We start from the raw sequence: 12544 nt of genomic DNA, 5'->3' as shown, positions 1-12544 counted from the left end.
TTTGCCTCATTTATTTTGCAGCTGCTTTGTTCTCATGCCCAGGCTATTTAGCAACATGTCCCATAGAAATGTTTAAAAAAAAAAAAAAAAAAAAAAAAAACCAAAAACAAAATTCACAAAACTAGATTCCTTAATGTATTGCATTAAAGCCCAATGCTGCTCCTTATGCCAGAGTGTCAGTTATTTGCATTAATTTACCCTTTCCCATGAGAAACATAAATATAGCTTAAAAACTTCAGTACAAATTCAAACCTCATAGCTTTGGACAGCTGTAATGTGAGAGTGCTTATATTAAAAAAAAAAGTTTCAGTACAGTAACCGTTGGCCTCCCTGAGAACAGAATGTGGCCTATTGATAATGCTCATTCCCCTTTCTTTTGTGGGTTAATGTTACTTACACATCAGCCACTTTCAGAAGCTGTAGAACTCAATGACATGTTACTAAAAGATCTAAAGGCAGCATTCAAACTAAGACAGCCCTGGTATTATAATGGATTGTTTCAATGTCCAATGGTCCACATTTCTTCATGCTGGGATCTGAAGCAGCACAGCTGAGAGATAGGGAATTGTATCATATTAGACTCCAACAGAATGTTCTTTTCCGAAGGCTTTGCCGCTTGAGATTGCAACGTGAGAGCAGAATACTCAAACACCCAAAGGTGCACTTAAATCTCTAAGGCATAAGCCTTTTTCCTTGACTGATCAGGGAAAAATGAAGTCATTGAATTGCATTAATGCCTATTTTATTCATCTGCATTTTGGTTTATATATATATGTGTGTGTGGTTTTTTTTGCCAGCATAAGAACATAAGAACATAAGATCGGCCGTACTGGGTCAGACCAAAGGTCCTTCTAGCCCAGTATCCTGTCTGCCGACAGTGGCCAGCACCAGGTGCCCCAGAGAGGGTGGACCAAAGACAATGATCAAACGATTTGTCTCCAGCCATCTCTCTCCAGCCTCTGACAAACAGAGGCCAAGGACACCATTTTATCCCCTGGCTAATAGCCTTTTATCGACCTAACCTCCATGAAATTATCTAGCTTCTCTTTAAACTCTGTTATAGTCCTAGACTTCACAGCCTCCTCTGGCAAGGAGTTCCACAGGTTGACTACATGTTGTGTGAAGAAGAACTTTCTTTTATTAGTTTTAAACCTGCTACCCATTAATTTCATTTGGTGTCCTCTAGTTCTTCTATTTAGGGAACTAATAAATAACTTTTCTTTATTGGCCCTCTACACACCACTCATGATTTTATAGACCTCTATCATATCCCCCCTCAGTCTCCTCTTTTCTAAACTGAAAAGTCCCAGTCGCTTTAACCTCTCCTCATATGGGACCCATTCCCAACCCCTAATCATTTTAGTTGCCCTTTTCTGAACCCTTTCCAAGGCCAAAATATCTTTTTTGAGGTGAGGAGACCACATCTGTACACAGTATTCAAGATGTGGGCGTACCATAGTTTTATACAGGGGCAGTAAGATATTCTGGGTCCTATTTTCTATCCCTTTCCTAATAATTCCTAGCATCCTATTTGCCTTTTTGACCGCCGCTGCACACTGTGTGGAAGTTTTCAGAGAACTGTCCACGATAACTCCAAGATCTCTTTCCTGATTTATCATAGCCAAATTAGCCCCCATCATACTGTACGTATAGTTGGGGTTATTTTTCCCGATGTGCATTACTTTACACTTATCCATATTACTTCACACGTATCCACATTAAGCACCCCATAGGAAGTACCAGAACATTGCATGACATTAGTGAAGCCACTATTCTTTGAACTGGGTGACTGGTCAGTCCTTGTTTAATGCAGAGGATATGCCACTGACAGAAGACTTTTAAGGGCCTCTAACAAGTAGAATGAAGATAAATTACCTCTGCATGATAACAATACAAATGCTGTTCTTTTTGCAGCCGGTTGTCACAATTATTTCCCCAAACTGCTTTTGGGACCCTGGAGTGAACAATACTGTAGAATAGTAAAGGATAGTATTGTACATTTCTAAAGACTGATTTGACTCCAGAGATATATCTGAAATGCATCTTTGCCTCGTTATATCCACCCCTTAAAAATGGAAATGATTAAATATCTTTTGCCTCATTGAATCCCCTTTCTCATTTTCATTCAGTGATGGCTTTTCCTTACTAACTGTCCCTGGCTGACACCCACTGAAAAACACAGTCCTCTGATGCTCTCCTATGTGGTCACAATAACTGCTATGTATAGACTGACAGATTTTAACACCCTAAGTATGACCTCCTGAGAATCTTCTGAGAATAATTCATAGAACACAGATTTTAGAAAAACATCCAATTTTGATTGAAAAATGGTCAGTGATGGAGAATCCATCACAACCTTTGGTAAAGAGTTCCAACAGTCAGTTACTCTCACTCTTAGAAAAATTATACATTATTTCTAGCCATTTTTTTTTAGGTTTAACTTCCTGCCAAAGGATTATGTTTTACTGTTTTCTTCTAAACTGAAGAACCCATGATTAAACATTGTTTTCTATGTTGGTACTTAAAGACTTATCAAATCACCACTTAACTTTTGTTAAACTAAACAGATTGAGGTTCTTGAGTTTATCACTAGATGTGTCTACTAACCCTTTCATCATTTACCTGGCTCTTTTCTGAACCCACTTCAATTCATCAACATCATTCTTGAATTGTGGACAACAGAACTAGACATAGTATTCTAGCTGCCAAATAGAGAGATGAAATAACTGCTCTACTGCAACTCCTCTGATTGTACAGTGAAAGATCACATTAGCACTTTGGCCATATTGTCATCCTAGGAGCTCGTGTTCAGCTGATTTTCCATAGGGTTACCATTTTTTAAATGCAAAGAAAACTGGCAACCACTCCTACAGACAAGCCCATCATTACCTCTATTCCCAACCCAACAGCTACTTATAGTATCAAGAGAGAAGACACCAGGTCAGTGTTCTCTATAAGTTATATGCTTGGGCAGCAACCCGGGAAAGATTCTGTACTGCCCAGCTGTTTACCAGAACACTCTCAGATGCCCACAGCTGGCAGTGTGTGTTTCTGCTAGTGGTGTACATCTGCACATGTGCTTGGTGCACAAAATAAAATTTATTTCACACATGGATGGAAATAATTAGAGGGAACATTGTGTCAGACTGATAATATCTCAGGTCTCTTCACTCTTGAGTGACTCAAGCCTTCCCTTGCACACCTGTGTGGTACACTTGCATGTTGGTGGGCAGACAGCTGCTGCATTTTCAACAGTTTTGATCTGTTATTATTTAAACTGCAAAAGTAGGAGCACAGAAACAAATTTAGCTAGACACAGAAACTTTTAACATTAAAGATCCCAATGTATTGCAATAATAATTAAAAATTTTAAATCCACATAATTTAATCTGCCAGTTTTTAATTTTTTTCTGGTAACTGGCAAATCCATAAAAAACAGGCCAGGTCAGCCAAATACTAGCCAGGTGGTAGCCCTAATTATTCACATGATCTCCAAATCTTTTTCACTGCATCCCAGAAGAGAGTCTTCCATCCTAAATATGGCCTATGTTCTTTGTTCCTAGATTTATAACTTTAAAATTAATCATTAAAACATTGTTTCCTTGCACCTACCTTAGCAAGCACTCACAATAGCTTTGTATCAGTGACCTGTCCTCTTAATTATTTACCACTCCCTTGTTTTTATTTGCTATTTCTAAACATTATCCGTGATAATTTTATGTTTTCCAACAAGTAATCAATAGTGTAGGGCCAAGAGCCAATCCCTGCAGGGCTCAACTAGAAACCCTCTTTTTGACCATGATTCCCTATTTCAATTTACATTAAGACTTACCAGTGTACTTAATGGGTGCCATGTTAACTTTATATTTTTCAAGCTTGGCAATCAAAATGTCATATGCCAAGTCAAAAGCCTTACAAAAGTCTAAGTATATTACATCAACATTATTACCATTATCAGCTGAACTTGTAATCTCATAAGAGTAATACATCAAGTTCGTTTGACAGGATCTATTTTCCATAAACCCACGTTGATTGGCATTAATTATATTACCTTTCTTTAATTCATTACTAAATCAAGTCCCATATCAGCTGCTCCATTATCTTGCCTGGGACCAATATCAGATGACAAACCTATTATTCCCTGGTTCATTTAATAAGAATTTTTCTTCCCCTCAATGAAGGTAATTGATCCATAGCATTAGATGTTCATTTATTCCACACCAAAGGAAAGAAAATCAATATTTGTTTGCTTTAGTGTATTCTGTAAAATTTTGAGATAGGCAGGGTCAGATTCTGATCTCATTCCTGTGCAAATGCCGACTAAATCCATTTATTCCCAAGGACCTGATCCTGTAAACTCATTTGCGAATGAATCCAATAAGTAAAAGTAGGCCAAATTCTGCATTGTCATATCCAAGTAAATAAGGAGTAACTTCATGAGGTCACATCTTGGATATAAGTAACATTATTCATTCAAACAAAAGACAGGACTATGTAGCACTTTAAAGACTAACAAGATGGTTTATTAGGTGATGAGCTTTCGTGGGCCAGACCCACTTCCTCAGATCAAATAGTGGAAGAAAATTGGCATGACCATAAATAACAAAGGGATACAATCAAAAAAAAAAAGTGAACACATAAAATTGACAAATCAGATTTTAGAATGGGGGGAGGTGAGGGTGGAAGGTTAGTGTCTATGAGATTAGGGATGATAATTGGGGAAGCTAACCTCTCCCCCCCCCCTTTGTTCTACAATCTGATTTGTCAATTTTATATGTGTTCACTTTTTTTTTGATTGTATCCCTTTGTTATTTATGGTCATGCCAATTTTCTTCCACTATTTGATCTGAGAAAGTGGGTCTGGCCCACAAAAGCTCATCACCTAATAAACCACCTTTTTAGTCTTTAAAGTGCTCCATAGTCCTGTCTTTTGTTTCAGCAAGACCAGACTAACACGGCTACAACTCTATTACTCTTATTCATTCAAGTAGTCTTCGTGTACCTATTTGCTTATGTGCATGAGTAATTTCACCGAAGATAATGAAACTACTCATGTGGACAAGTATTTGAAGGATGGTCTCCAATATGTTACTAAGGTTTATACCAAGATATGGCCCATTTTCCATTTAACCTGTTATATCCAAACATACTAGCATGGTTGAAGTGAAAGCTTTAAGTTCTTTCTTTCTAATCTATACTGAATTTCAGCACATTAGTGCAACATTCTTGTGTCAGCCTGAGAACTCAATATTATTATGAATTTAATTATGAACTCCACAAAAATAAAAAAGTTTGTATTATAGACACTCACTGGCATCAGCAAACAAACTAAAAAGGGGAAAACACGTACAGCATAATATGTTGATTTATATTATAGTAGTGCCTTGGCAGTGTGTTATTCTGTACTCTTATTAGTGAAGCAGAGAAAGTTTATCATCAAGGAAATCATTTAATCAACCTTATGATACACCAGAACAGTTCTGATAAAAACAGAGGGAAGCATAAAGAAAATGTCAGTGACTAAAAAGTTTCTAACCTTCGCACAAAAAATTGCTACAAAACGTCAGAATACTAAATACATCTAATTGCAAGGATATACAATCAACATGTAAATAGATCTTTTACATTATTTGGCTTTTCTTTCACACATCCATCCTTTTTCTTTCTGAAGATTATTAGTATCTTTGAAGCACAGAAAAAATTACCTGTTAACAACTATACAAGAAAAGCCTCTGATCCAAAGTCCACTAAAGTTAACAAAACAATGAGAGGGCTTGAGAACTAGGCTTAATGTACATTCATAGGGTAGGAAGTCTGCTTATATAATTTGCAGATGACACCAAGTTGGGGGAGGGAATGACACTTGAGTTGGCTGGCTTGATGAACTGGAAATTTTTCCTGAAAGATGACATTCAATAAAAACAAGAACAAAATACTAAACTGCGGGGGAAGGGAATCAAATGAACAATGGGGAATAACTGGCTAGGTAGTGAAGAGAAGGATCTTGGGGTTATAGTGGATCATAAACTGAATATGAGCCAAACCTGCTGCGTGGCAAAAATATTAATAGTTTAGCATGTATTAACAGGTTTTATTATATGTAAGATAAGGAAGATAATTGTTCTGATCTACATAGCACTGGTGAGATCTCAGCTGGTTCTAAGAATCACAGATTATGAAAGACATGGACAAATTGGAAGCAATGCAAAGTAAAGCAACAAAAATAAGAAAAAGTTTTAAAAAAATCTGATCTATGAGGAAAGGTTAAAAGAAACAGAGATCTATTAACAGTCTGCAGATATGTAAAAGACTATTACAAAAAGGACAATGATCAATTGTTTTACACATCCACTGAAAGTAGAACAAGAAATAAATCAGCTTAATCTGCTGCAAGAGAGATTTATCTTAGACATTTGTCCAAATGTCTAACTATAAGGATATTTAAGGCATAGACTCCCCAGAGAGGTTGTAGAATCTCCATCACTGGAGGATTTTAAGAACAGGTTAGACAAATACTTGTCTGGTAGGATCTAGGTTTACTCAGGGGGGTCAACAGAACTGCTGGGCCCCTACGCAAGGTGAGAGAAGTGTGGCTCCATGCTCCCAGAAGGAGCAGACTCTCAGGTGGAAGGGACGGGGCTAGAGTCTAATCTCACACCATCTCCCCCCATTGCCCAAAGCAATGATTTAAAGGACCCAGGGGCAGCTGCCACAGTGGGCCCTGGGGCAGTTGACCCCTTAGTTCCTCCTGGTCAGCAGTCCTGGGTATACTTGATCCTCCCTCAGCTATGAGAACTGGACTATTACTTCTTGCTTACCCTCTACATTTCTATGATTTTTCTATCATATTGTTCAAGTAGCAAAATATTAATGCAATTCCAAAGGGCCCCCAATCTGCGGGCCTTCACCTAGTTCTTAAACCCTTTCTGAGGAAGCTCTCATTGAAATTACTGGGAGTTTTCCTGTGAAATAATAGCATAAAATGGGGGAATGAGGGAGGGCTGATTCTTCTTTGATGTTGTGCTTGATTCTACGCTGTTCAAATCAATAAGAGCATTGGCATTAGTGGGTGCAAGAAGAATCTTGCACTGGTTTTACTGCTGTGTAATTGAATTGACTTCAATGGAGTAACTGGCAATTAAGAGGAAAAAAAATCAGGGCTTAGATACAGATTTGTATATCTGGCCCAAATTCTTAGGCTGATTCTGCAAGGTATGGAGCATCCAAGCACAATTATTCTTTCTTAAATTTGAAATATAATTACATAGCTACTTTCCCCCCCTAATTTCATCTTTGTCGTGCATGGTGTTAAAACATCAGGAGGGAAATAGATACAAATAGGCATGGAACCCCCAACACAATACAAGAGGTCTTTTGCTAAAATTCTCACAGTTTATCTTGGACACATTACATACATAATTATTTGTAGACAGACAGAGACACACAGGCACCTTTTTACAGCTCACAAGGCATTGTTGGTAGTCTGTCGCCTGACTGTCGGGTAATACAAAAGAGGGGGAAAATCTTCAAAAGTTTATGTCCTCTCTTGGATTATTGCCAACCTGTAAAGACTGACTTCCACTCCCTATATTTCCAGTCAGCTCAGATACAGTGCACTGAAGGGCAAGAGGCCAGATGGAACACATAAACCTATTTGAAAGGCAGCCTTTTTTCATCCTTTATTTAACATAGTGTATAATGTATTGTTATGCTGCCCTCTGGATGAGGTTTTCATTCCAAATGTACACAATTTTCTGTCACTCAGACATTCTGAAGCATATTTACAGGAAAAGAAAGAAAGTACAAAATTACTGACTCATAAAAATTAGATATGGAAGAAAATATAGCAGTTTTTCTATCTTGGTCACAGTCTATCCAAAGAGCATGAATTTTCTTTACATAATATTAGCGCTATGGGTAGTTTCCTGAAATGTCAGTGACTGTGGTCATAGAAACAGACACAATTAGTATCTGTGGACATAAGCTAACTGTATGCTGAGGTAACGTTCTTTGTTATCAGACGGCACATGCCATGAAATATGATTTTTGATCCCAGCAGGAAAAGTTAAACATAGGGTTTGAGTATGCATTGGGGTAATACATTCTGCAGTGATCTGACTTCTAAAGTGCGCTGATGTATTGCACATTATTGCACACCAGCAGGGTCTATACAGACCAATTAAAGGATCCTAGTGCACTTTACCGTACTACTGTTTCAAACAGTTCTAGGTTAAAGTGCAGCAGTAAAACCTACATGGACCAATTAATGTGCAATATGTTAGTCTGCTTTAGAAATCACACCCCATGGAATCTATTACCCTATGATGTAGGCAAGATGAATAAATATCCAGGTATATAACATAGTAAAATATAGACAGGGGGGAGGATTATTCATTTTAAAATCCAAGTTACATCTTCCAGCTGTTGATTTTTTAAGGCATTTTGCTGTTATTCAGCTTTCCCATTCTCCCCCATAACAACTCATAACCATTCTGAACATTTGGTTTCTGCACACATGGTGAAAAATGGCAGTCGATTAAATGCAAGACACTCACCTCCTCTCTGGAAAACAGCCGTGTAATCACCAAAGGGCAAAGCATTACAAAGCAGCCACCTTCTTTAAAGAATCTGAAAGCAGAGCAGGGCTTGTCTATAAAGCATCATTTTGAACAGAACACCCTAGGGAGTGAATTGCCGTTTGATACTATTCTAACCTTTATTGCCAACTATGAATTTTATCAATTGAATATTATTTTTCCTGAAGTATAAATCCACAGTCTTTTTAACATAATCACTTCTATGGGGTACCCCCTAACTCTTGTCCTTTCATGGGTTATCTTTGAAAGATCTTTTCTGGGTTTGTTTTTCACATTTGCCTCCATGACTGCAAATGAATGCAAACTTTACTAGATTCACACTGATGCCTGATAGCCTTCTAGAAGATTTAGGGTCAGCTGGCATAAATCAGCACAACTTCTTTGTCATCAGTGGAGCTACACTGACTTATACAAACTGGCCCTCAGAGTAAAGAATAGCAACTCAACGTTTAGCTATTTACGTGAATCATTTATCTGCAAACTTTTTGACCCACAAGATCACTATTTGAATTTATGTCAATCCAAGATCTACCTAAAACCTTAATACCCTTGTTCCATCTCCATCCACATCGCTTCTTCAGTGCGCTGCCTACCCCACCCCCTCTCTAATCCCTCTGCTCACTCTGTGGAGAGAGGGTAGTATAAGGAGCTCGAAGGCAGAGGGCAGGAGCAGCATGACAGTGGAGGAAGAGGCAGCTGAAATGTTGACACTTTAGTCTTCCAGCCAAACCTGTCAGGATCACTTGACTGCAGGGTCTATCAATAGATCCTGATCTACTGGTTGGTGACCACTGATATAAATTAACTAACACGAGGCCGGCATCGCATATGTGCTGCGCACCCGGGGCAAGGGCCGCCCATGTGCCATGTGCCCGGTGCCGGCACCACGCATGTGCCACACGCTGGGGGCGGGGCCAGCCCAGATGTTTCAGTGGGCGCACATAAATGCCCCAGCAGGCGCCATGGTGCCCGTGGGCACTGCGTTGGGGACCACTGATGTGGATGGTATCATGAGCTTTTGTGGGCACAGCCCACTTCTTCAGATGACTGGACTATTTGTTGTTTTTTAAGAATAATTAACTGTAGAAGGGGGATCTAGTCTGCTATCTCACCTATCCCCTCACTATGTCAAAGAATTTTACTTAAAGAATTAATTTCCCTGTCCTCTCACATCAGTAGCTCCTCTGCACAATAAATACAGGCACTGGAGACTCTGTTGCTAATGCACCTGCTATACTATCCATTTCCCAGTTTTCATTTCCTGGGCTTTGATTAAACGAGCTCAGTTTCTCCCACTTTACCTCCCAGCACTGTTTCTTCAGTCAAAGAGGGAGACGAGTAGCAATATAAATCATTTCCCAGAAGGAGAAGAGCAACTTTCTTGAATGCCCTGTGTACAAAGTTGTGTTTCTTTTATAGTCCATACTCTATCCTACCATAGTCAGCTCAGGAATGACAAAAGGTACATCCAGATGCCAAATTTCAACTCCCTGTGGCAAAATATGGAGGCGCTGTAGCTTCTCAATGAAACAGCTGTAAGGATTTTGACACTCATAAAACATTTGCCTATTCTAGTTTTTAGAAAAAAATTGAACCTCTTTGGCTAATACTTTCCAAACAAAGCTTTCACCCTGAGGAAAATATCAACCCACACAGTTAAAGGCTGGGAAAGTTGCAAGCAATTGAAAGATAGGCACTCAGCTATACTGATCAGTCTGAGCAAAACTCAGTCAGCCACTCTCAGCTGATGTGGGTAGTGTCACTATTTAAGGAAGTCTTTGTGATGGAGAAGCAAAATGCAGGACAATGTAGCACTTTAAAGACTAACAAGATGGTTTATTAGATGATGAGCTTTCGTGGGCCAGACCCACTTCCTCAGATCAAATAGTGGAAGAAAGTAGTCACAACCATATATACCAAAGGATACAATTAAAAAAATGAACAAATATGAAAAGGACAAATCACATTGCAGAACAGAAGGGGGATGCGGGGGGGGGGGGGAGGGAAGGTAAGTGTCTGTGAATAGATGATATTAAAGGTAGGGAGAGTGGGATGTTTGTGAGTTAATGGTATTACAGGTGATAATTGGGGAAACTGTCTTGGTAATGGGTGAGATAGTTCAAATTCTTGTTAAGTCCTTGTTGGCAAGTGTCGAATTTTAACATGAATGACAGTTCAGAGGATTCCCTTTCAAGTGCAGATGTAAAAGGTCTTTGTAGCAGAATGCAGGTGGCTAAGTCATTTAGAGAGTGTCCTTTCTGGTTAAAGTGGCAAGAAACTGTTTTCTCTTTGTGATCTTGTCTGATATCTGTTTTGTGGGCATTAATCCTTTGGCGAAGTGTCTGAGATGTTTGTCCAATGTACATAGCAGACGGACACTTTCGGCACATGATAGCATAGATTATATTTCTGGATGCGCAGGAATATGTGTTCTTGATCTTATAACTCACTTGGTTAGGTCCAAGAGTGGTATCAGCAGAATGAATATGTGGACAAAGCTGGCAACGGGGTTTGTTGCAAGGGAAGGTACCAGGGTTGGTATTAGTGTGGTATGTCCTGTGGTGGTTGGTAAGAATCATCTTGAGGTTAGGTGGTTGTCTATAGGAGACTATGGGTCTGTCTCCCAGAGCTTCTTTGAGTATGGTATCCTGTTCCAATATAGGCTGTAGTTTATTGATAATGTGTTGGACAGGTTTAAGTTGGGGGTTGTAGGTGATGACAAGTGGTGTTCTATTGTTGGTTTTCTTGGGTCTGTCTTGAAGTAGATGGTTTCTAGGTATTCGTCTGGCTCTTTCAATTTGCTTTTTTATTTCTCTGGGTGGGTAGTTGAGATTTATAAATGCTTGGTAGAGATCCTGAAGCTTCTGGTCTCTGTCAGTGGGATTAGAGCAGATGCGGTTGTATCGAAGGGCGTGGCTATAGACGATGGATCGTGTGGTGTGTTCTGGATGGGAGCTGGATGCATGTAGGTAACTGTATGAGTCGGTGGGTTTTCTGTAGAGAGTGGTGTCTAATTTTCCATTGTTGATTTGTACGGTGGTGTCCAGGAAGTGGATCTCTCGTGTAGAATGGTCCAGGCTGAGGTTGATGGTGGGGTGTAGGTTGTTGAAATCTCTGTGGAATATCTCCAGTGTTTCTTGGCCATGCGTCCAGATCATAAAGATGTCATCGATGTACCGTAGGTAGAGGAGGGGTGAAAGGGGACGGGAGTTGAGGAAACATTGTTCTAGGTCAGCCATAAAGATGTTAGCATACTGTGGGGCCATGCGTGTACCCATGGCTGTGCCGCTGATCTGGAGGTATAAGTTGTTCTCAAACTGGAAATAATTGTGGGTGAGAACAAAGTTACATAGGTCTGCTATCAGGTTGGCAGTAGTGCCCTCTGGGATAGTGTTTCTAATTGCTTGTAATCCGTCTTCATGTGGGATGTTGGTATATAGAGCTTCTACATCCATGGTGGCAAGGATGGTATTATTGGGGAGATTATCGATGTTTTGTAGTTTCCTTAGGAAGTCAGTAGTGTCTCGGAGATAGCTGGGGGTATTGGTTACGAAGGGTTTGAGAAGAGTGTCTACATAGCTGGATAGACCAGTAGTGAGCGTGCCAATACCAGAGATGATGGGACGTCCGGGGTGCCCAGGTTTATGGATCTTGGGAAGTAGATAGAACAATCCTGGTCGGGGGTCAGAAGGTGATTCTGCGAGGATTTGTTCTCGAGTAGCTGTGGGGAGGCTTTTAAGGAGACAGTGTAGTTTCTTTTGGTAGTCCAAGGTGGGATCAGAGGGGAGAGGTTTGTAAAATGTGGTGTTCGAGAGTTGTCTGGTTGCCTCCTGGTTATAGTCGGCCTTATTCATAATGACCACAGCACCCCCTTTGTCAGCTGGTTTGATTACAATGTCCAGGTTGTTTTTGAGACTCTGGATGGCATGGTGTTCAGCACGGCTAAG

Source organism: Pelodiscus sinensis, chromosome 15 (genome assembly GCF_049634645.1).
Source record: "Pelodiscus sinensis isolate JC-2024 chromosome 15, ASM4963464v1, whole genome shotgun sequence".
In the NCBI taxonomy this organism is placed as follows: Eukaryota; Metazoa; Chordata; order Testudines; family Trionychidae; genus Pelodiscus; species Pelodiscus sinensis.
Note: the sequence above shows the minus strand (reverse complement) of the source record.